Source organism: Balaenoptera musculus, chromosome 9 (assembly GCF_009873245.2).
Source record: "Balaenoptera musculus isolate JJ_BM4_2016_0621 chromosome 9, mBalMus1.pri.v3, whole genome shotgun sequence".
Classification (NCBI taxonomy): domain Eukaryota; kingdom Metazoa; phylum Chordata; class Mammalia; order Artiodactyla; family Balaenopteridae; genus Balaenoptera; species Balaenoptera musculus.
The window spans coordinates 53,562,563-53,588,052 of record NC_045793.1 but is presented as its reverse complement, the minus strand read 5'-3'; positions in this window follow the sequence as shown (position 1 = coordinate 53,588,052).

Genomic DNA, 25,490 nt, shown 5'->3' with positions numbered 1-25,490 from the left:
GTGGGAGGGCCACACTCAGGGGAGGAAATACAGATTTTGGTAAAAGTCTGCATTCTTGCCAGTGCTTAGCACTGAGTGCTTAGTAAAGCTCTGTTCAATGACCAGAGGGACTGGTCACGTTGGTGAAAAGATAAGTGGAAACATGGATTCAACCTGTACGAGTGAGTTGGAATGCTTTCATAAACTGAATTCTATTTTGATTTTGTTTTCATTGTTGTTTCTAAAAGATGCTTTAGGGCCCTTAAATTTAAGGGCTCTGCATCAGAGACAAAATAGTAAATAAGGAGAAAATAATGTCACACTCAGGGCCGGCAAGTTTCTCAAACAGCTGTAGCCAAATTGTGAAGTGTTTTGAGGTGCTGAAAAGCTGGCTGAATGAAGCTAGACTGGTGAGAAGGTAGCCAGCCAAGTGTAATATTTCACCGTAATTTACAGGTATTTTAATAGTGTGTCTAATTCTTGAAAACCAAAACTCCTTTCCTGAAGCAACAAACTTCCCCTAGTGGAAGGATTCATATATCTTTCATATACCTGTCAATTCCTAAACAATGCGCCCTAGAAATAACAGCATTGTATGTTCATAACAAAGTGCACTGAAAGTGGACTCTATTTGAATGAAGCAGAAAACCTGCCATAAAATGGAACCTGTTCATTCAAGCTGTTTGAATGCCTTTTATGGGAGATTAAGGTAAGAGAAAAATTAGAAGAGTTTTGTACTGCCAGTTTGTTCATTTGATAAAACCAGAATTTGCTTAGGAAAAGTAGTATATAAAATCATCATGTTACTATAGGCCCTGCCCATGCCGAGAGAATATGTTTTCTTTTACGATAGGAGTTACTTTAGAGCAAGTTATCCCACAATTCTCTGCAAGAGGGAGGGGACGAGGCAAGTGGGTGTTTAAAGTACGTCATTGCTTATCTGCCCCTACACGTAGCCAATTATCTGCCATCCCACAGGCCGGACACAGTGCCCACCTCTCCTGAAATACCACGTGGACCAACCGTGTCAGCAAATTCACACCTGTAATGCTCACATCAACCAAGAGACCATTTTACCCAGTCAGCCTGGGAAGAGAGAGGCCTACTTTCAGCCCAACCACAACAATTATAATTATCAAATCTTGAGATAATTTATTCCAGTGGGGAATAAATGCTCTGGGTTCAAATAGTCATCTCCTCATTCTTATGGACCGCAAGAGTGCTTCTCTCTGTAAGCTGTACTCCAAGCAGAGAAATGTCTTTTCAGCGTATCCTTGAGTTAAATCAGCACATCTGTGCAAGAAGCCCAGGGAGACATGAGGTACCGCTTTGCCATCCTCATCACATTCTCCTGCAAATATATCCCTAGTGACGCCTGAGAGCCCCACAAAACTGCTCTTGCAATCAGCGTGCAGTGCAAATGGAATCTCTGTCATTAGAAAGAAGGACTTTCTCATTTCTAACCAGTTCTGCATCCGAGGCCCCATTCTAGGTGGCATGTCTTTTGTCTTGAGGGAAAATGGTATTAACTTAGGAACACCAAAGGCAGATTTCTGGGTCTGGTGGCAAATCTCAATTTATGCTAAGTCTGGCCACAAAATTGGCTCACATGCTCTGGGCAAAGCATCCCTGAGGCTTATGTGTTTCCTTTGTAACTTATGTGTTTCTTTCCATATAACAACACAACAGTATGGTTTACTCTTAGAATCTGCAGCCAAATGTGCAGTTGAGTCCAGTAGGGTATGTGAGGTCTGGGAATGCAACAAAACTCCAGCCTCCCCTCATTATTCCACTCACTCATGAATTGGAGGTTTCCAGTGGTGCCTTGTTGATTGGTGTGTGATACTGTTTATTTTCTAAGAAGGCATAGTGTTGTTGTCTTTTACCTAGTGAAATATGATATAATCTTATATCACTGTGAAGAGACTGAAATAATTTAAAAGAATTTTCTTCATAGCCAAACAGCAGTTCACAAAAAAGATAGAAACAGTCTACCAAAGACTATAAAAGGCAAAAAAACAGTATTTCCAAAGGCTTGGATAACTTCTAGTATGAATATCTACAGGGTTGGGGGCGGGGGAAAATGCTGAGATAGAAAGAAGAGAAAGAACAGTGAAGAAAGTCAACTGTTGGATGAAATCCAGTTCCTCAATCCCTAGACTCAATGAAAAGAAAGAAAGAAAAACCCTCTATATCACTCTGAAATGACTGACCCAGCCAACAAGGATGTGGCACTCATAGACTTGGAATAAAATCAAATTGTCTTCTGGGAAGATTGGATTATGGCAAAGAAATCTTCTGAAGGGAATGATTAGCTGGAATAGGATAGTGATTCTCCAGAACAAAAGAAAAACTTGCCTGACTTCTCAAAAGAAAAAAGCCAAAAAGCACACAATGGATGTGCAGCTAGCGAATGGCTGTCTACAAAATGCCCAGAACTGCATGCCCAATTATTTCACCAGTACTTTGTGGCTTTCTTGTAACCCACTGTTCTGAGGGCAGCAAACACACGGGCAAAGCATTTTACAGATAGATGATAATGGCTTCCAGTGTTTCTCAAATTGGCTCAAAGCCCATACTGTGTAAACTGCTAAATAAAAGCCCATATGTAATTCTGAACCTCTTGCAGGCCCTGAGACTCTGTGTGCTGCTAATAATTACAGAGACTGGATAATTAACTTCTGACATAAAAAGGAATGAAGGTGAGAAAAGAAAATGCAGACCTTATCAACCTTTACTTAAGGCAAGGACACAAATTGACATTAACCCTGAGGCATTCATTTGGGAAAAAAGCACTACAGCCTTTCTCTCCAATGCTTCCCTATAAGAAAGGGAAGAAATTTCTCCACGTTCACACTACTATTCTTTTCCAATATTTCCCAGTGTTACATTCTTATTCATTTAAATTTGTTTGGACAGCCTTGCCTTATCAGTCCTAAGATTCTTTAAAGAAGACATAGGCCCACGGCACCTGAGAGCATGGAGTGTTAACAGTCCCTCTGGAACAGAAGACTGGCTTGGCCTCTGCCTGCAGTCAGCAGAAAGGCTGAAATGGAGCCCTCTGCAAATTACAGAGTGTTGAAGAGCTGTTGCTTCCATTAAAAACAAAAACAAAAAAACCTGAAAAGCCTGGGGAAAAAGCACGTAAGTTTGCCATATGTCCAGGGCTCTAAGGGGGGATCAAAGTCAACTCATGAGACATCAAACCCCAAGCAGGCAGGGTCTCAATCTACAGTAATCACAAGGTAAGGCATCCTGACGACAAGAAATTAAGATACAGACCTCTCCACAACCACTGAAAATGTTAAGGCTCTGGAGGAAGCAGCCACAAAAGTACTCTAGGAATATTTTCACAACCAAGATCTCAAGGGACTCCTGTGGGGAAAAGTCGCTCAGTTGAAGAGGAACTCAGAGCAAAAATTTTAAATCTCCTAAGAAAAGGTAGTGCCCTGAGGGACAAAACAGATTCCCCTGAGAAGTTGGCCCCTGAGAGCTGAAAAAGACCATAAAATAAACTATTTAGAAGTATTAAGAAACTAAAACAATAACTAGAAACTATGAAAAAAGCTCCAGCTGAGCTTTAATAACTAAATAGAAATTCTGTGAATATAAAAATTGTTATTATAATTTAAAATTCAATAGATAACTATAATCTTCACAGCAGATAAGGAAATATATATTTTCATAAGTGAAAATAACAACCAGGTGGAAAACAAAATGGAATAAGTGATTCCATATGGAATAGCATTGAAAAAGATAAAATACCAATGAATAAATGTAAGAAATGAACAAGACTATTATGAAAAAAACCTTAAAATGCTACAAAAAGACACAAAAGAAGACAGGAACAAATGGAAAAATATACTATGTTCTTGAGAAGGAAGACTCATAATCTTAATTCTCCTTAAAGAAATATATAAATTTAACAATCCCTAAAAGTTAGTTTTTTTTAACTAGATGGGTAGATCTTTAAGTTCATATAGAAAAATAATCAAATAAAATAGTCAGGAAAAAACTGAAAAAAAAAGATCAAAGGGGGATTAGTATTATCAGATATTAAAACATTTTATTAAATACCAATAATCAAATCAGTATTGTAGTGAGACATGAATAGACCAGTGATATAGAAAAGGAAATCCAGAATAGACCCAAATACCTATGGTAATTCACTATATGATAAAGATGGAGTCTCATGCCAGTGGAGAAAAGAGATTAATCAAGAAAGTGTTGGGACAATTCAGTAGCCATGTGGAAAAATAAAGTTCAATATGTAATTCCTACCTCACACTAGGGTAAATTGCACATGGAACAAAGATTTAAATATTTTTTCAATGAAGTGATAAAAGTAGCAAGAGAAGACATGGGAGAATTATGTTGTAAGGTCATTTCATCTATGACTCAAAATCCAGAACCTACATGCGATAAGGTAGATTTTCATGTACATTTTGGATTTTGAGTCATAGATAAATTTAATTACTCAAAAAAATTTTTTAATACTTTTGGAGATAAAAATTATAAGTAAAATCAAAAGACAACTGAAAAACCAGAAAAATAATTTTCAAGTCATATTAGAGACAGAGAATAACCTCCCTAATACATAAAAGAGTCTTAGAATTGGTAAGGAAAAGAAAAACTCAATATAATAATTGCCAAAAGATATGAACAGAGAGTTCACATAAAAATAATGGCTCTCAAACATATAAAAAAAGATTCTCAGTTCACTTAAAATAATAGAAAATTAGGATAGAAATACACTTAGAAAACTTTTTCACTTATCAGTTTGGCAAAATTTCAAAAGTTTGATCACACCTCAGTAAGACTGTGAAGAAATAGGAACTCCATGCATTTCTTGAGTGAAGTAAATTGGTACAACACCTAAGGAGGACAATAAGACAATATCTATCAAATTACAAATGAATTTACCCTTTGACCTGACAAATTCACTGCCACATATTTGAAGTAACTCATGTAAAAGCCATGTGTAATAGGAAAAGTAAGGAAACAATCCAAATATCTACCAATAGGGGCTGGTTAAATAAAGTATGGTACAGGTGTATAATGGAATAGTATGCAGCAGGAAAAAATAAATGCGACTTTTCTGTATACCATTGTAGAAACATCTGCAAGCTATACTGTTATGTGGGGAAAAAATCAATATACAGAACAGTGAATAAATATGCTAACTTTGGTGTGTCAAGGGGAAAAAGGGATGGAAGTCTAGTGAAATATCCATGTTATATTCAAATATGCATACAGAAACTCTGGAAGCAGACAAATTTACCAAAAGTAATAGTTACTTTTGAGGGGATTGGCTATTGAGGATGGAAGAGAGACTTTTCACTATATCCCTGTTAATACTTTCTGGGTTTTGAACAATGTGAATGTATTACTATATTCAAAAAAACTAAATTTAAAAATGTATCATAAATGTGTAAACTCAATAATAATAATAAAAATTCAAAGTCAAACAATAATATACTACCTACACCTATAAAATTAGGAATTATTGTTAATGACAAATCCCCAGTTTGGCAATGGCCTAACAGAAAAGAGCAACCCTATATATATATATAAAACAGCAATCATACAAACTGGTACATTCTTTCTTTGGAGCAATTTTGTCAAGATCTTAAATCTTTGTATGTCTGGCTCATCAGTTAGATTTCTGGAAATGTAGCCTAAGGAAGAATAATATACATATGGATTAAGATTTACTTACAAGAACATGACAGGGGGAATGGAAATTGAAGAGGTTAGGATCCAAAGGATGCTTCAATTTTATCTATAACATTTTATTAAAAGTAAAAGAAATATGAATTAAGTACAGTAACATGGCAACACTTGTTAAATCCAGGTACTAGGTATCTAGGTATTTGTTATGTAATTCTCCCTACTTTCCTGTATGGTTTTGGGTTTGTTTTTAACCTATTACACAAAATTACCCCTGTAAGTGAACAATATGACTTTCTTAGTATCTATAAAAAGAAATTTTGCTCCAGGATGACAACACCTATGACATATGCATACTTATACCTTACTTAATATTGTGTGAATATCTCTGAAATATTAAATATAATATGTAACACACTGAAGTTTTGACTTTAAGCGAAGAGAAACTAAATAACTTTAAATTTATGGAGACAATTAGAGGTGACCTAATGATATACATCTCAAACACTGGTGAACATCATCAAGAGTTTCTCTGAATTCCCAGGTCCAATATCTGATCCATAAAATCTGGTTCTCCAGGAAGATGGCTAGGCAATAAATTTAAAATTAACAAACCCTATTCCAAAGTCTGAGGCTCACTGGTTGAAGGCATAAAATAATGCTTCCTAAAGCATGGAACAGCAGCCTGCCTCCAGTGCTTTAGAACATTACAGATTCCTTGATGCTACCCAAGACTCTTTTAATCTATCCCTCTGACGCTGGTGCCCTGGGAATATGCATTTTAGCAAGCAACTTGGGTTATTCTGATACAAAGTTTTAGAAACACTGGACTAGATCATTGATTTTTTTGTCTTTGTCACTTAGAAAGAACTGTGTTCAAGATACAGCTGGAGGGATGAAGGCTAAGTAGAAGGCAAGAACTGATTAAATGCCCAAAGGTGTTTCCAAAGGAGGTTATAAAATCTACTACTGTGGAAATGCTGAAAAACGCAGTCTTGCTTGGTAGCAGAAGGCTAAACTAATGACCTCTGGAAAGCTTGCATAGCTCTATACAGTTTTAGATAAATTAAATGCCCAAAGGTAAAGGAGAGTAAGAAATCGAATAGGTTTTTGGATGATGAGTTAATAATACAATAATGGGCTAGGCAGGGACAATTTTGGTGTTCCTTTGAAGCTTCGCAATGAGTTTTCAGAAACTTTAGGACTGAAGGAGTGTGTGAGACGAAATGTGGTGTCTTAACCTTCTTTAGTGACCCCTAAGGGATAGTAGGTGAGCAGAATACATGCTTTTCTTTATTTCAGCTGTACAATCTCCCTGGCCTGAGCTGATTTTGCCATTGTCATCTTGCCGTCCCCTAAGCATTACCTCTGGTTCCAGGCAAACAGAGTATACACAGCCAGATGTAACACACACACACACACACACACACACACACACACACACATTCAGAGCTTTCTCATGAACACAATTTCTATCCAAATAAATCTAAATGGCCTGAAATTGACAGAAGGAAGATGTTAATTTTCATTAAGCTCAGAGTCAAATTTTTTGCAGCCCTGCTGTGAATGTATAGAAGGGTTATCAATTTCAAGCAACCCCTTCACCCCTTCAAACCTCACAGCATCCCACATGTCCGCATGCACACACACATGCACACATATTTATACACCAAGAAGCATGTTTTTTTTAAAAAGAAAAGCATTGCACTGTACTGAAATAACCAACTACACATCCCTTCCAACCCAACTACTTTTAGTTTCGGAGTCCGAAAGCAAGAGTAAATTGTGTCATAAAGGAGAGAAGGCTGGACTTAGAATTGCAGCTCTGAGTTTAAATTCGGATTCTAACCTTTACTAGATATATACCATTTATACCCTGTGGTGTGTGTGTAGCCCCTTTAAAATGCATTCAATACAAGGTTATTTTCAAGAATAAGTAAAGTGGAGCAAAGATAAAATAAAAGTAGGAAATGAAATAAAATTCACTGTCAGATCAGCATGCAAATAATGTGTCACTATTACCTTAATCTTTTGTTATTATGGGCCACAAATTTGGTTCCAAACCTTCTGGCAAGCAAGACAAGTGAAAAAGCATGCTCAGTTACATAATTTACAGAGTCCATAAGACTTAAACAAAGTTATTCATGAGAAGTGCAACTATTACTAGCACTGAGTCCAGAGAGAAATTTTTCCCACTGGGCTTTTATAACAAGGACCAACGCAGTGAATAATGTCCTCCAAATAGCCTTAGAATAAATGCAAGAATGAGTTTCTTATCATGGACCTCATGGACCTCAACGTAAGGCGAAAGTACAATGTCCCAAAAGCACAATGCTGTAAAACCAATTCTACAAAAAAGAATAAATGACGTGTTACGACCAGTCCCATGATGGGGGCTTAAAGTTTCTGGAGAGGAGGTCACAAATGGGCAGAAAATAGGCTACATCCAGCCCATAGATGTATTTTCATTGGGGTTGTATTATTATTATTGTTGTTGTTGTTATTGTTATTATTATTTTTCCCACATTTAAATTGGGAGTTTCAAATAAGATCCAATTCCAGTGTGTGTTTGATTTTATTTAGTAGGTCTAGCCCCACTGGCAGCCCATTCCAACTTGAGGGGGTCACTGGAAACTGAAGAGCAGCTATCCTGTTAGCCATTGTCCCCTCTCTGCCACCTCAGTCATCAACTCTGCCTGCCTGGTCCCTGTAACTCACACTAGTTTGAAACGCCTCACCTGGAGGGACAGGTAGAGTATATTTACCTCAGGCAGTACAGCATCAATATTTCCCTCACCAAGCTTCCACTAAGTACTGAGCAGCAACAAAATTCACTGTGGAGCCTTGAGCAAGTGATTTAATCATCTCTGAGCCTCCATTTCCTCCTATTAATTAAAAATGCACACCCCTCAGAGTTTTAAGGATTAAATGAGATGTTTTCAAAAACCATGAACTGCTAATTACTATTCAAATGAACCATATTATTACCAGAAATCACCCACAATACTAGTTTACCTCATCTTAATCATCAGGGATCTTTAGGAATATTTTCTTCACCCTGTGACTGCTGGCTTTTCCATAAATCTATAGTATTTCTGTTACCTATTAGAATAGAATTCTATTCTATTCTATTAGAATAGACGTCACTTGTGCACCACTTCATATCCTCTTGGTCCACCTCTTACTCCAGCCCCTCCTGCAATAATGAGTTCAATGGAGGTTCAACCAGCTGAGTGCAGGTACCACCTGACAGCCCTTCACCTGGTGTCTGTGGGGTATACCTGTATTGCTTCCTACCCCATGGCTTCTCCAATGCAGCATGAGATGCCATCAGTAACCAGCCTGGCACACATCATGCACATCTCGGAAGTTAAGACCCTAGGGACCACCCTTGACAAATGGGTGAATGGGAACTGATAGATAAATACTCCCCTCTTTGTCCCACAGATGAACAGCTCAGAAACATATTTTATAAAGCTCCTCAGAAAATCCCAGCAAGGATCAAGTACCAGTCACTCATACCATTTAGTCAATATCAGAGTGACAAAGGACAGACAGAAAGGTTGACGAAAAATTCATCCACAAGGGTTTCACTGTGCATCACTCTAAATATCTTATACCTTGGATTCTACTTTGAATCTCATTCTTGGGGGCAAAGAAACGAGTGCTCAGCCTTTCTGGAAAATGATATTTTTCTGCATTTCAGTGTAACAGCAGACATTTCTGGCATTTACCCTAGTCAGATCCAAATCTTCTGAAATTCTGTTGATGAGTATTCTTAGCCTTAGACTGAAAGAAATTTATACCAAGAAATTATTGTCATGGTAGCAAAAACAAAGGACGTATTGCCTACAACCTCAGCTCTTGGTGAAAAGAGTAGCTGTATTTTTTCAACACTTTGAGAATTTCTCAATTTTAATATCAGGAAATATTTTCCCTACAAACAGTGATCCCACATATCCAATGAGCTGAAATGAGCTGACTTCACTGCACAGTGTCAGTATGTGAGCCTGATCCAGGAAAGATGGTTCAAGAATTATGATAAGTTTCACTGGTAGACATTGGTTATTTCTACTATTATCCCTAGTTCCATATTTCCTTTCATTCAGGGCCTCAGGCCAGACCTGCTGGGACACTAGAAGAGAGAAGAAACAAAATTTGTTTATCATAATCTTCTTTCAAGCTAGTCATGGAGTTATCACAATTTTAGCTCAGAAACAGCCTGACTTAACTGCAGGAAGGCGGTCCATCCTTCACTTCGTCTTTTGAAATCTCAGTCACAGAGGATTTGGAAATACAGATTTTTAGCTTTTCAGTTTCTTCAAACTTAAAAAAATGAACTTTTGAAAAATTCACCCCATCAGGAAAAAGAATACCTCACCCCATATATATATATTTATGTATAAAATTACATGTTACTTTACTCATACTATGTATACTATAAACAGATACAAAAATAGAAATTATAAATGAAAAATTAATATGAATAAACAATATTTTTGAGAGGTTTACTGTGTTTATTAACAGTACTATTTTCCTCATACTAAAAAATAATAATAATGTCTTAGTGAAGTAAAATAGGGGTGATGCAATCATCCCGTAATGTAGTCAAAAAGAGACCTCAAATCATAGAACAGGGAAACTGTCATCTTCTTGGTGTTCATTTGTGTTAGCATTATCTTCAATCTATAGTTTCTTTCCTGAAATATTATTCAGTCATTTAGCCATCTTGTTAGGGTTAGTTTAGTTAAAACTAGAGAATATGATTTGTAACTCTTCTTAATTAGTGCAAGTAAAATGCTGAATGTTGCAATATGCTAAAAAGAAACCAAGAATGGAGACTGTGACCACCAAACCTTCCAAGTTGTAGAATTTCCCTTGGGCTACATGATTGTCCAACATCCAGAGGGAGTCAAGATACTGCAGTCAATTCATTAATTAAATGTGAGTAACCCTTAACTTCTTTATTATTACATTATTGTTAGATTTTTTTAAACCGAAATGCTGTAATATTTACCTCCTATATCCCAATGTATCTCGCACATATTGCAGTATATAGTTACTCCTTTTGGAAAGCATGTCTTTAGAGGTCAGTCTAGCTACAAAGTGACAACTCTTTGATTATATATCAAATCCTTGCAATCAAATATACATATGTAATTAGAAATGGGTTTTGTTGCATGTTACAGAATGCACAAAATAGAGTGGCCTAAACAAGACGGAGTTTGTTTCTTTTTCACATAAACAAATTTTTGGAGATAAGCATCCAAGAGCTAACTTGGCGTTCCAGGATATCAGGCTCCTTCTGTCTTACTCCTCTGCCATCCACACACATGCTTCCCCTTCATCATCCAAGATGAATTCTTGGGCTCCAGACATCATATCCATATCCCAACCAGCAATAAATAGAAATGGACAAAGAAAGATACTTCTTGTAAATTTCACACAGCACTCTGATAACATCCCACTGGAGAGAAATTACTCAAAAGTCTACACCTAGCTGCAAGAAAGAATCAGGGATTCTATTATAAAAGCGGACAGTCAAGACTCTCAGTCATAATGCATAAAGATGTATTGATAAATATCTAGAGAAACAGAGGAGTTCTACCCTTTTAGTACCAACTTCTTACTCTACCTTTGTGGTCTATCTGGAATAAAAATTTCAAAGACTATCTAGCCAAAATGGTCTATGGACCAGCAGGTCTCTCAAAAATATAACAACTCATTTGAAATAATCAAATTCCACAAAATACATTTCTAGTTCTCCTGATTGAAGTCTAGTGTGAGAATTACTGGATTATATTGTAACAAAAAACATTTTTTTTTCCCTTAAAGCAACTTTATCTGTCTTCTAAGGAGAGAACAGAGCTTTGCTTTAATAAGCCCCTTTCTGAGCTTGTGTGTACAACTTTCCATGTGGGAGTCAGGTCAGAACTGAATTGCTCCATATAACAGAAGGCAAAAGGTGTGAGGTGAAGGAGGGCAGAGGTTAGAATCCAGCAGGAAAGAAGAGGTTGCATAAAAGTGGAGCACTTACTGGGAAATGGTCAAAGAGAGACTTCCCATGGCAGAACCACTAAGAAAGGACTTTGTTTAAAATGGATATTAAGTTGTTTTCTGTGAGGTGCAAGATATAAATCCCCTCCTTCCTCTTGTCTCCTTCAGTAAAATCTACTATGCTTATTCATGCTTTCTTATGACTGAGAGAAACTTGAAGAGGTTCTGAATTCTGTGTCCAGGTGACTTTGGGCGCTAATAGAGACAGAAATTAGAGGACAAGGAAAGATCAACATGAGAATGACAATGATAATGTGAAAATAGAGACCCCTGCATTCTCATTAAAGCCAAATTTATATATGATCAGGTAAGTTGATAAGGGATTTTCTTACTGTCAATCTTCCCTCTAATAGAACCAGAAATTAAATATAGATCTATTTACATGCCTTGAAGTATTTTTAACTGCTTTTAAAATTTGCATTGAATATTTTGCTTAAGGTTGGAAAACTTTACCACACTGTAAAATCTTTAGAGTTCATTTAAATGAATGAATGCATTATAGTTTAAAGCACTGAATAAGAAACTTTCTATAAATAGGGTCTGACTGAACAAAGCAGAGACAGGAGAATATGGATAGAGAGAAAATGAGGCTGATTCAGGGCAGAAGGGAAGTCCACCTACAGAAGGAAGAAGGCCAGACAGCTCTGCACAATTGAACTAGAAGTCTGAAAAGCTCACTAGTCTGTGTAGACTCAGACTGGATCTTGGTCAGGAGAGAGATCACATCCAAGAGAGTTGAAATAAAAGGTCAGCACAGACAGGCCGAGGGCTAAGACAAATGTCCCAATAACTCAGGCACAACATCTGTGCTGACACTATGGGTTGACTAACCTAGCTTCCATCCACAGCACACCTGTCCCATCCAGGGATTGGGCAAGTGGGGATCATGTGACCTACGGCAAGCCAGTAAGCTATAAGCAGAAGTTGCTGAGTAGGGCTTTCAGGAAAGCTTTCTCATAGGTAAAAAAGCAGGTGGCCTGTATTTGTCTTTCCCCTTCTCCCTAAAAGGTTAAAGGCACAGCAGCCAACTCACAACCACAAGAGTGAAAAACACACATTAAGGATGGCAAGTCCAGAAGACAGAAGGAGCCTGGAATGCTGAGGATGTCTTTGAGCAACTGCACTATCAATACCCAGACACATTATGTGAAAACAGAAAACAAAAAAACCCTTACCTGCTTAAACCACCCTTAATTTTGCTTTCTGTTACTAACAGGTAAAGAAATTAATAGCTGATTCAGATAGAATTTGGAGCCCAAAAGCAGAGTACTGCACGCAACAGAACCTAAAACATAGAGTTGCCTGAGAGGTGGTGATAACAACCAAATATCAAATACCCAGACATTCCGGGCTGCAATGTAGAGACATTTGTCAGGTGGAGGCAGAACATGTGTGACCCATTCTGGAACACAAACCAGGAGTTCAACACAGGATGTGGTTTTAAAATGGGACTTTTCAGAATGTGGGAAATGATGGTTAGTTCTTGCAATTTTCAGCCAATTCCTACAAAAACAACAACAACAGCAAAAAGGATAAACTCAGACTAGAGAAAGCCGTTCTGCTTGCACAAGTGGAAAGTAATACAACATTACTGAGATACACTCTGCCTTCAGCAAGCAATCTATATTGACTGAGAGTCCCCAGTAAGGATTCTTTAAGGGTAAAAAAGTCAATTACTTCTGTACCCCATATTGAAATTCTTACAAGTTGTAAGGTAGCAACCTTGACAAAAAATGAAGTTGGTGACCCTGGGCTTTCTTAAGCACATTCCATTAAAAGTTCTTTGGCAGGAAAAAAAAGGTCTCAGCCCACAGTAAGGTCAGTCATTCTACCCAAGAGGTTATTTCAGATTTCTGCAAAGCAGCAGCCATTAAGCTAATGAGGGTGTTCAAAACACAGAAGCCAAAAGTTCTCAAGCTTCAAACTTAAACAGATTTGTTGTAGTTCCTCACACTTAAATCTACTGGAAGCAACTAGACTAGAAGCCTACTAGGTTTCTGAGGGAACCAAACTGCCAAAGAAAACCCAAGTCTCACTGGCAATGGCCAGTAACTGTATTACTCCTAGATAATCAATCCCCAGGACTATAAATGAGAACAGGATGCCATACACATAGAAAAATTTGGTGAATAACAAAAGAGAAAAAGGTTTACATTTAAAATGTAATAACATGTTTTTAAAAAAACTCATTAGAATAATTGGAAGATAAATTTGAAGAGTTCAACTGGAAGAGATCTAAAAACACATAGGGAAAAACTATTAAAGAAGCTGTTCAGAGTACTCAGAACTGAAGAATGTGTGTCCAAATTAGAAGGACCCATCAAGTTTTCAGCACTGCATGAAAATAGATTTTCACCAAGGCATATCATTGTAAAATTTCAAAACACTGGACACTAAAAGGAGATCTCCCAAGTGTCCAGAGAGGAAAAGCAGATCACAGTCAAATGATCAGGAAAGAAAATACCTTCAGATTTGAAAATGGAAGCAATGCTTCAAAATTCTTGAGGAAAAGTTATTTACAACCTAGAATTCTCTATCCAGCCCAAAATCCAGTTGGGTGTGTATGTAGAAATAAAGACATTATCAGACTTTAAAATCTAAAATTTTAACCCCATGAACCTGGAAGGTACAAAGAATGAGAGGGAGTCAACACAAAAAGAGGAACGTCTGAGGTACAGGACACAGGAAATGCATTACCAAAGAAACAGGAAAGAAATCATATAGCTGAGAATAAAGGGAGATCCCGGGACACCATCTGTGTTCCAGGTATAGAAGACCACCAGTCCGTACCGGAGTAGTTACAACTCTGGCAAAGAAAGGAGGGTGAATTTGACAGAAAACCTAATAGAAATGAGATTAGGAACTTGGAAGACAATTTGAAGTTCAGCTATTGAAACTAAGCAAACAAAGAAAAAAGACAAGTTGGTTTTCAAAAAAAAAAGGTTTTAACCCAGGAGAAACAAAAAATTGTGCCAGAAAGGAAATTAATCATAGTTTAACATGGCTTATCTCTAAAAATACATACTCATAATAATACAAACAATGAATACTGAGTTAACCAAAATGATGGTGTAAATATAGTATGAGAATGGAGAGATGAGCACATGCATGCTGGGGAAATAATGGGGAAAAAGAGCTTCATGTTCATATTCCATAGTGGAAGATCAATTAGCTAGAGTGTTTTAGAGATATAGAGATAAATGCCAGAAGAATCAACTCAAAGTATGGAAAGGGGTTGCCTCTGGGGAAGAGGAAATGAATGGAGGGCAGGAGAAATGGGACTACTGTCTTTTTTATTTTATTATTATTAATTTTTTTGGCCGTGAAGCCTGCAGGATAGACCAGGGATTTAACCTGGGCTATGGCAGTGAAAGCTCCAAGCCCAACCATTGGATCATCAGAAAATTCCCAGGACTACTGTCTTCTTAAACTATGCATTTAGTGATTCCTTAAACTACGTGCATATGTAACTTTGATTAAAATAAATACATTAGGGGCTTCCCTGGTGGCGCAGTGGTTGAGAATCTGCCTGCCAATGCAGGGGACACGGGTTCGAGCCCTGGTCTGGGAAGATCCCACATGCCGCGGAGCAACTAGGCCCGTGAGCCACAACTACTGAGCCTGCGCGTCTGGAGCCTGTGCTCCGCAACAAGAGAGGCCGCGATAGTGAGAGGCCCGCGCACCGCGATGAAGAGTGGCCCCCACTTGCCGCAACAAGAGAAAGCCCTCGCACAGAAACGAAGACCCAATGCAGCCATAAATAAATAAATTAATTAAAAAAAATAATAATAAAAATAAATACATTAAAATTCAATAATAAGAAGCCAAACACTCTAGTAGAAATCAGGTAAAGGGCATTGAGACATTTCACAAAATGAGAAATAACATATAAATAACAATTAACATTTTAAAATATTCTCAGTCTCACTAGCAATTAAAGAAATGCTATGAGATACTTTTCAAACTTGTATTGAGAAAGATCAACATTAACAATGAGAACCTTTTTGGGTAGGTTATGTAGAAACACTATTAGAGTATTTATGTAAGGAGAAATTGATACAGCTCTCGATAGGGTTCTTTAGTAATATTTACAAAAGTCTTAGAATGTTCATATTCTTTCACCCAGTAATTCCAGGCACTGGAATTTATCCTAAAGATATAATAAGAAATGTGGCAAAGATTTATCTACAAGGATGGTCATCACCACTTTGTTCATAATAGCGAAAAACTGGAAATAACTTCATATGTCCAACAATAGCAGAATATATAAATACAATATAAAATGCAAAATTTCACTTCTATTAAAAGTGATGATGTGGATTATATTGGCCTAGAGAAATGTTCACACGTATTCTACGTGAAAAACTAGATTACAAAATAACATACATAATGGGATCTCTTTTTTGTTAAAAACAATTATGCAGTATTACATAAGAAAAATCAAAGGATGTACAACAAAATTCTTTGTGCCTCTGTACACAGTATTTCAGGGTTTTTTTAGTTAATACATGCACAACACCTAAAATAGTACCCAACATATAATATGCACTACCCATAAATGTTGGCAATTACTAGCTATCATTACCTGTAGAAAAATTTGAAATTTTTTCTACAATGACTACTTTTTACTTAGGTGTTTAAAACTATAAATGAAAATTTTAAAAATGGTAAGGATCCCAGTAAGGGCGTAATTGGCATTCCAACCTCACAAATTTTATGATATCCAGACAGAACCCAGGGAGTCCTATGAAGACCATGACAGTCCACAGAATAAATGATGACTCTGAGAATCGTAAGTGTCTCAAACATGAAGTCAAGGACTGCCCTGATGATGGCACTGGAGAAGGTAGAGAAACAGAAAAAAGTAGAGGAGAATAAGAAAACAGGTGCCTCTACTAGTCAGATCGCTGGTAGGTAACAGATGACACTCTCAAATGGAGTCATGAAGGGCAGTTCATTAAAGCAGCCATTTACAAAAGTGTGGGCAAGGCTTAGGGCAACCAGCAAGGAAAGGTGCAGTGTCCCAAGCCAGAAACAGCAGGCTGCTGCTATTACACTTCAACCAGAGCAATGACAAGAGGGAGGAGTTCCAGCACGCTGAGACAATGTCTGTCTGGAGAGGGTCACAGTCAGGAGCTGTGACTTTGGGTAGAGGGTTACAACCAACCCACAGAAACTTTGCAGGGATAGAGCCAGCAGACCAAGGACAGCTGCTTCATTCTCCTTTCATCCTTGATCATCTGATGGGGCCTCCCATTGCCCAAACTTAATTAAAAGCCAAAGATCAAGGCAACTCATAGAGGTCATATTCCCTGCCAAGAGAGTAGCATAGAGAAGGATATAGAGTGCTTCTGGAAGAGCAAATGTAAAGTACTCAACAAACCATCCCATATCAAGGCATGGGTTCTATTAGAAAGGAATGCACTTGTCCATTGCTCAACGGTGGTTTTAGCTGCCACCCAATTCTAGCAGGATACTGCAGATACTGTAAAAAGAAATCTTCTGCCAGAGGCCTATTGTTTCTTAAATGCCTGACCTTATTAGCATCCTAAGAGTCACTCCATTTGTTTCCCTGTCTTTGCAGTAAAGATCATTGATACTATTTCAGGGTCTTCAGCTTGATGTAAGATCCAATTGCTCCTGGACTTCACCTCCAGTTCTTTCCTAGCTACACTTTCATCTCTCGTTTTTCCACGGATAATACTGCTCCTAGCTCAGATGGAACCTTTTACAGGTAAATGCCAAACTGACTACTCTTAGCCTTGTGCGTGGGACTAAAAACACTCCCTCCTTGCCCTATTGAATCAGTCAGGATAAGCTAAGGCAAACTAGGGCAACAAAAACAAGAAAAGCACACCAAAATCTAGAGGCTTTAAAGCAACAAGGTTTATTAATTGCCCACTCTATCATATATAAGCCAGGGATCTCTACTCAACACTATCACTCAGGAAGCCAGCTAACAGAAGACTGTTCTCTCAACACATCGTTTCCATGATCTCAGAGGCAGGGAAAAAACATGGTGAATTATACAACGGCTCTTGAAGCTTCTTCATGGAAGTTACACACATCAATCACTTCAGCTCACATTTTACTGTCCAAATGAAGTCACATGGCCAAGGCTAAGTTCAAACTGGCAGAGAAAAACAATCCTACTATATCCCAGAGTGAGAGAAATTTCGTTTTTGAGCAGACCCTAATGACTAACATGTATGCTCTATTTGTTCCACCTTATTCTTAGGGGACTGTAACATTGAAAAAGATAAAATAAAACCACACTGTGAGGTCCAAAAATTGTCCTTAAAGTAGCAAAGGTTATAATAATTTATTATAGGCGTCAGCAACCATTTGAAACCAGTGGACCAAACTGAGAGATTTGTTAGAAGCTAGACAGGGTCAAAAGACCTTCACATACTAGTTCCTCCCTTCAGATTTCTCTTGAATGCAGTAAATATTAACACTGTCAGTCATCCTAAGATGCAGCAAATCATGGGCAGAAAATGTGACCTTAGAGGGTAGGCCTTTAGAATAGAAATAGAGGGGTCATATTATTCTCCCTGACTTGATAGGGAGAGGGAAGTGCGGACTCTGCCCCCAGGCAGCAAAGGGACTTGCTTACTCTCTCCAGTTGAAACGTCATTTGGTCAGAGATTCCTAACCTGCACACTTTCTACTTAATAGTATCCCTCTCCACCCCCACCTGGAGTTTTCCCTTCTGCTTAATATGCTTTATCTTCATAATACTTATCACCATCTTATATGCCTCATATTTATCTCTTTCTTCCTACCCACTAAAATAGAAACTTTTAGGACAGGGGTTTTTATATATGCCCAGTGCCCAGAAGAGTGCTTAGCACATAGGAGGCACTTAATAAAGATTTGTTTATTAAATAGATGACTACATGGGAATCCTACCAGGTGTCTGGAGGGAAGGCTAGCCTTTACCTGCGGGACAGACTCAGCCACATGATGGGCCTTGGGCTCAGAGACTCTGAAAGAATCCATATTGAGGCCCCCATTGTAAGAATTTCCCATGTAAGTCCTCTACGCTGATAACCCCATGCCTTCACTAGGGCCTTGCTAGACATTTTAACCCGGTCTCAATTATTCCACATGATTCATTCCATGGAGAATAATGAGATTGTAATATGTGCTTCTATTACTCCATAGGAAACAGCTCTGGACTGCAGCCAAGTCTGCAGCCAATGGCTCTCTTCGCACTGTGGCTACGCTCCTACAACCTCCCTAAACCTGCAGATCCTTCAAGGACCAGGTGAGTCACTGATTCAAGAAGTACTCCCTGACCCCCAAACTAGGCAGAGCGCCATGACTAATGCCCTTCTGGTACCATGTAAACTTCCTCCATTGCACATGTCATACTCAGAACTCTAAGAAGTCAGGAACCAGCCTGTTTGGCTGCCTCTGTATACCTACTGCTTTATACAGTGCTTAGCATGTAGTGCGTGCTCTGTCAATACATTTTAAATGAAAAGTTAATGTGATGAATGAATAAACGAATGAATGAAGTGGTATTCTGGCAATCTAAAAAAATCCATGTGCACATCAGATAATGTCTATATACTGAATAAATAGTTCCCTTACATATATGTACTACTATCATTCACATGTATGGAGATGCTTTTGACATTCATGAAATATACATGTATTTAAAAGGGTTATTGAATTAAAAGTAACTTTTTGAAATTGTATATTTTCTCAATTAGTGAATGCTAAAAATACTATTACTATCGTATGGAAATTCCAATAGTGTTTTGATTTTTTTAAAAAAGTGATTCTCATACTTGAAGAAATTGGAAAATAGTGAGCTAGAATAAGATGATGAAATTAAATTCACATACAAAAAGGTGTAATACAGGCTGCAAATATACTGGCTCTATTAAGTAAGCATATGAAGTTTACAGAAAATTAATTCAGTCATGATTTTGACTGCCTCAACATAAATGAAGAAGCAGACTCATGTTAATTCCTCTGACAGACTATAGATTTCCATTTCCTTTGGATGGGAGGCTCTCAGATGCAACACAATTATATTTTCTCCCAATGAATATGACAACCTCCTTCTCACCTCCAACAGAGACATACAAACCCACAGCAGCAGACTCTCAGGCAATCTCACATATGTTATGACCAAACAAAAACTCTGAAATCTTTTCCTCTATAAAATGAGAGGATCTGGCCAGATAATCTTTAAGGTCTTCTTTTTAGGTTTAAATTTTGCAACTTTCCAAGAAACCTAGCTGAGAAGCTATTTTTACTTTACTTGAGAGAATATATTGATTAAATCAACTATAATATGGTCAATCTAAAGTTATTATAGAGCCTGTAAAAATAACCACACAGATTTTTCACGCCCATTATTGCCTTCAGAATAACAGACCCAGTCTGTTATTCCGCAGACAGGTGAGGATATTTCTGCATCAGCAAGCTACTAACAAACTTTAAACTACTATGGTCTGTAGAAGTAAAGCAGTTATGAGCACAAGTCTGGAACTATGCAGATCAAGATTGAAACCTACTTCTTTGTCACTTATAAGCTATTGGTTATTGGACAAATCACTTCAGACCTCTAGGATTATTTCCTTCACTATAAAATGGAGGTCACGATACACTTCACAGAATATAACACAGTGCCTGTCACTTGGAAAAAACTAACTAAATGGCACATCCATACATACCCACCAGATATATTTTGACCTCATCTAGAGAGGGTATAATTGGAACATCTTACTTGGTCAATTCCTCCATTTCTGAGCTATAGACTGTGCTGCTACTTTTGGACCTTGAATTGAGTTATAGTCATTTTTAAGTTCCTTTTCAATTATAAGGGCTTGGTTCGAATCTTGTTGATTACAGGATCCTCTTCTAAACACTCAGATGAAAAATGCACTGTGTGCTCTGCACGAGCATCCCTTGCATTTACATCCAGGAGATTCTAAAAGGAAGAGATTCCTTCCCTGGTAGTCTGATACCTTGTAATTAAGAAAAGGAGAAAACGTACTATGGAAGTTCTTAACGTAGAAGCCTAATATTTGAATGTATGATCTTAGCGAGGAGACAGTAACTGTGTTCATATTTTGCTAACTTTAAGGAAACATATTTGAAGTCACACACACAAAGGTATGATATAGGCTGCAAAGGAACTTTGTCGCTAATGAGTAAATATATGGAGTTTACAGCAGTTGTATTAGTCATGATTTTGATCATTGACTCAGTGTAAACAGAGATACGGACACATGTGGAATTAAACGCCAAGTACTTATATTTTCATAGGTGATTATTTACTGTTCTCTCTCTCTCTCTCCGTCTCTCTCTCACACACAGACACACTTTTCATTTCAAGAATTTTCCATAATAGCCCATAAATCTATATGTTCAGGGGGCTGAAAAATAAAATACTCTAATAGACAATTGTACATCCCAGGGATGTTTCTGCAATTGCTCCACTGAGGTCCTAAATTTTTAAGCCACCACTAGAGACCCAAAGTTACATAAAGGAATCAGGTAAGTGAAATCCTTTTTTGCAGAAGGCTCTAGCCAGACTACACTCATGGGAGAATCAATCTGAATTCTAACCCCAAGGCTAGAAATGGAAAATAATAGAGCAATTTTTCCCTGAAGGAGAAAGCTTTTGATCCTAGCACCTATAAAATGCTATTGCCTCTGTTCTTTGCAGATTTTGATTTATCCGGGCTCTGAAAGGTCCTGATGCTCCTCTTGTCTGCACTACCCGCAGTCCAATGGGCTTTCTTTAATGGGCGAAAGTACTGAAGTGAGTTAAGAATAGATCCCAAGTTTATTTTCAGACCAGTGCCTCTTAGTTTGCTCCCTTTTTAACACATGTATCGTTCTACCACTGCATTCTGTTGAACTTTCTAACATTCATACACATTTAATTCCTACACTGGACCTTGAGCAAGAAAATGTGTGTATGTGTGTGTGTGTGTGTGTGTGTGTGTGTGTGCTGTATTAATTAAATATATTCTAAAGGAATAATCTAGGGTTTCAAATGCAAATATCTCATTCTGAAAAGATCCTCATACTTGGAGAAATTCCATACAAAGAATAGATTGCTGAAGACACTTCATAAATAGCAAAGAAAATGCTGAGGAAAATCAGAGAATTTAAAGACAGGGAAATGAGCAAGTCTGAATTGTTATATTCTGCCTTAAAGAGAAGCTGGTCATTTTACCAGAATGAGAATGTGACAATGTCAGCTGAGTAAAGGGAACTTGTAATAGCACATGGTGAGAAGAAAGGGTAACACTACTAGACAAAAGGAGTATTTTGGAAGAAAATAAAATATTTTGAAGCCACTGATCAATTATCTCAGTCTGCTTAATAGTTGTGCAATTGATCATCAGATCTATCCCACTGGTTAATACAGCTGGATTTTTAAGAAATATTAAAATTTCAAATACTAAATATCCTTAAATATACTAGCTAGATAAAAAATGAAAACAAACTACCTCTTTCATGTTGATTTCAGTGAGAGATAGCATAATAGAAAGGTTGTTTCATTTTAAACATTAATGAACGCATGCCATGTTTCACAAGGCTCCTACCTGGTTATTGTCTGGTCCAAATGTAGTATTTATGTCCTATATGATGTACTAGTTGGCTGTATTGTTAATTGATTGGTACATAAGGTACCATATAATTGCATAATGACATATTGACATATTCAGTTACAGTGAGTTATTTCTTACACATCATCTGCAATTTGTGTTACCTAATTGTTCAGTTTAAAAACACAGCCATATTTCCATAAATGTATGGTTCTCATCACACAATTTCAAAATAAGATACTAGGTACCAACTGTGTACAACACTACTGGAAATATATGTAATGTCTATTTCTATACTGAAAAAAATAATGTATGCATGTTAAAATGGGTATATCAAATCTATGCACCTGAAACTCCATAATGGCAGGCCAACCTAAATTGGACAGAGAACTGATCTGGCATGAAACAAATGGGCCATATCTACATACTCAGTATGTGTACATATAGAACCAGAGCTTTCCACCAAGGTCACTGACCAGAGTCTGCTACATGGAAGCTCTATTAGAACAAAGATTCACAGAACAGACAGAATATGTCATCAATTTCTACACAATATTGTGTATTCAATAACGATCCTATTAGAGTTGAAGGCATCTAAAGAATTGTAGTACAATTGCTTTCTTCACATTAGGTTGTCAGTGTAAGTAACATCACTGAAATGTAGGCTTGTACTTACTGACAAATTTTAGCGATAAATCATGAAGTAAATATTCATATTTTATGTACTTCATGGCAATGGACAGCAGGACACTCTGATTGACCACTCTTTGAAAACTCTAACATTTACCTTCCTTGAAAATAAAGTGAACTCTTCTATAAGTGGGGTGTGCATATGGGGAGACAATAGATGCACATAGTTATTGTTTATTCTCTCTGGCAAGTCGTCCATTCAGAAAAGAAAGAAGAAAAAAAAAAAAAACTTCTCTCATGGTAGCATTCCTCTATGACAGAAGTTTAGGAATTTAAAATGTAACTTCAGCCTCTCTAGTACCTGCTTTCTGCTCTTACCTAGTCTGGTCTTGTATCTAGTTTAGTCTCCCCAGCTTCTCCACATCGCCCTCACCTCTGCCACTGCCCACCCTCCTGCATGTCTGGACTGTTTCCTATGGTGTGAGTTACTTTGGAGCTAGGAAACACACTTGTTCGCTTGTAGTTCTCACCAATCACTCATTCAACATATATGTATTTCATGACTGTTATGTGTCAGATACTTTTCTTGTCACTGGGAACATCTATGTAAACAAGAAACGTCTGACTTGTTCTAATGACACTTACAAATGTCACCATTCTACCAGATGTCACGGCAGTGGGGCTGGGTAGGAAGGGAAGAAGACAGGGGAAGTGATGAGTGGAACCAGAACCCCAGGCTCAAAGCTAAGGTGCTGGGGAAAATCAGGCAGTGGTAGAACATATGAAGCAGCCTCCACCCTTTGGATCCACTCAGTTGCCAGGTCAGATCTCTAGCACTCAGTGAAAATGAACTTCAGCAGTACCTTTACCCACCCTGGATTTCCAATGTCAAACATAACGCTTAATAGTAGATGTCAAACATCTCTTCTTTTTAATTTTATCTTTAAACCACAGCCCAAGAAGGAACTGAGTCTTCAACTTCTTTTATAACTTTCCAAGCTATTCCATTCAGTTCCCCCAGGCACAATGGGATATGACACACTTAACTAATTACATTTTTTTTATTGGGCTGAGTTGAGACAAGGCTTGAACTCATCTAGTTTTACATTTATTTCAAGATCCTGAAGTTCTACCTGAAACAGAAATGTCTACTGAGTGCCTGGGTTTTGATAGTTTTTATACCAGATCACATTTTATGCCTCATGGTTACTTGAATTGAGCTGACAGTTTTATATGTAACAGGAGATACATCCTATACCTAATTTGTGGACCTCCTTTGTTTTGGAATGGTCTGCACTCAACCTGCTATTAAGAACACATTGGTACCCAGAGAGATGAATGGCTTGACAGCCACATTCTTTTCCCTTATTACAACAAACAACATTAGGAGTTGAGACACATGAAAAAACATTTGAAAATGTGTGTATACCCATCTCTCCTGCAGGCAAAATGACTAGAAGTGCCTTTAAAATGTCACGAGTGGGCCACTATTTACATTCCCCAAATCATGGGTGTTTTTAAGCCTATGACAAACTATATTTTGAGAAAGTTTTAGAAGCTACTATATTCAAAATTTTTCGACAATTCAAACTTAGAATTTACATGTATGAAGTTTTCTAATTTGGGAGCATGATTAAACCTATTGTTACTGTATTCTAACATTTTACGTTATTATACCAATAACTTACAATATATAGGGCAATAGTACTTCAGAACATTAAATATTTGAGCTGCACACAATATCATTTAGCCAGAACATCCAAGTCAAAAGGGGCACAAAAGATCTTTTCTGTTTTCTTACTTAGATTAACTTTATTAAGGTATAACTTACATTCAATAACATGCATCTATTTTATGTGTACGAGTTCTCTAAGTTTTGATAAATGTGTACAACCATGTGATCAACTAATCAACACCCCAACCCGGATATGGAACATTTCCACCCCACCAAAAGTTCCCTCATACTTCTTTGCATTCAATCCCCCAATCCCCAGCCCCAAACCACGACTAATCCACTATTGCTGTAAATTAGTTTCCCCTGTTCTAGAATTTCATACACAGTAGTTCCTCCTTATCCAAAGTTTCGCCTTCTGTAGTTTCAGTTATCGGTGGTCAACTGGGGGTCCAAAAATAATACATGGAAAATTCCAGAAATACACAATTCATAAATTTTAAATTGTGCACCATCCTGAGTAGTAATGAAATCTCACGCCATCCTGCTCTTTCTCGCCCAGGACGTGAATCAACCCTCTGTGTAGCATATCCACGCTGTATATGCTATAATACAGGGGTCCCCAACTCCCGGACCGCGGACCACTACCGCGGTTAGAAACCGGGCCTCATAGCAAAAGGCGAGTGGCAAGCGAGCGAAGCTTCATCTGCCGCTCGCCATCGCTCGCACGGCCGCCTGAACCATCCCCCCACCACCACCCATCCGTGGAAAAACTGTCTTCCACGAAACTGGTCCCTGGTGCCAAAAAGACTGGGGACCACTGCTATAATACATGCCAACTAATATAGGGAAAAACATAGAATATATGGGGTTCAGAACTATCCACAGTTTCAGGCATC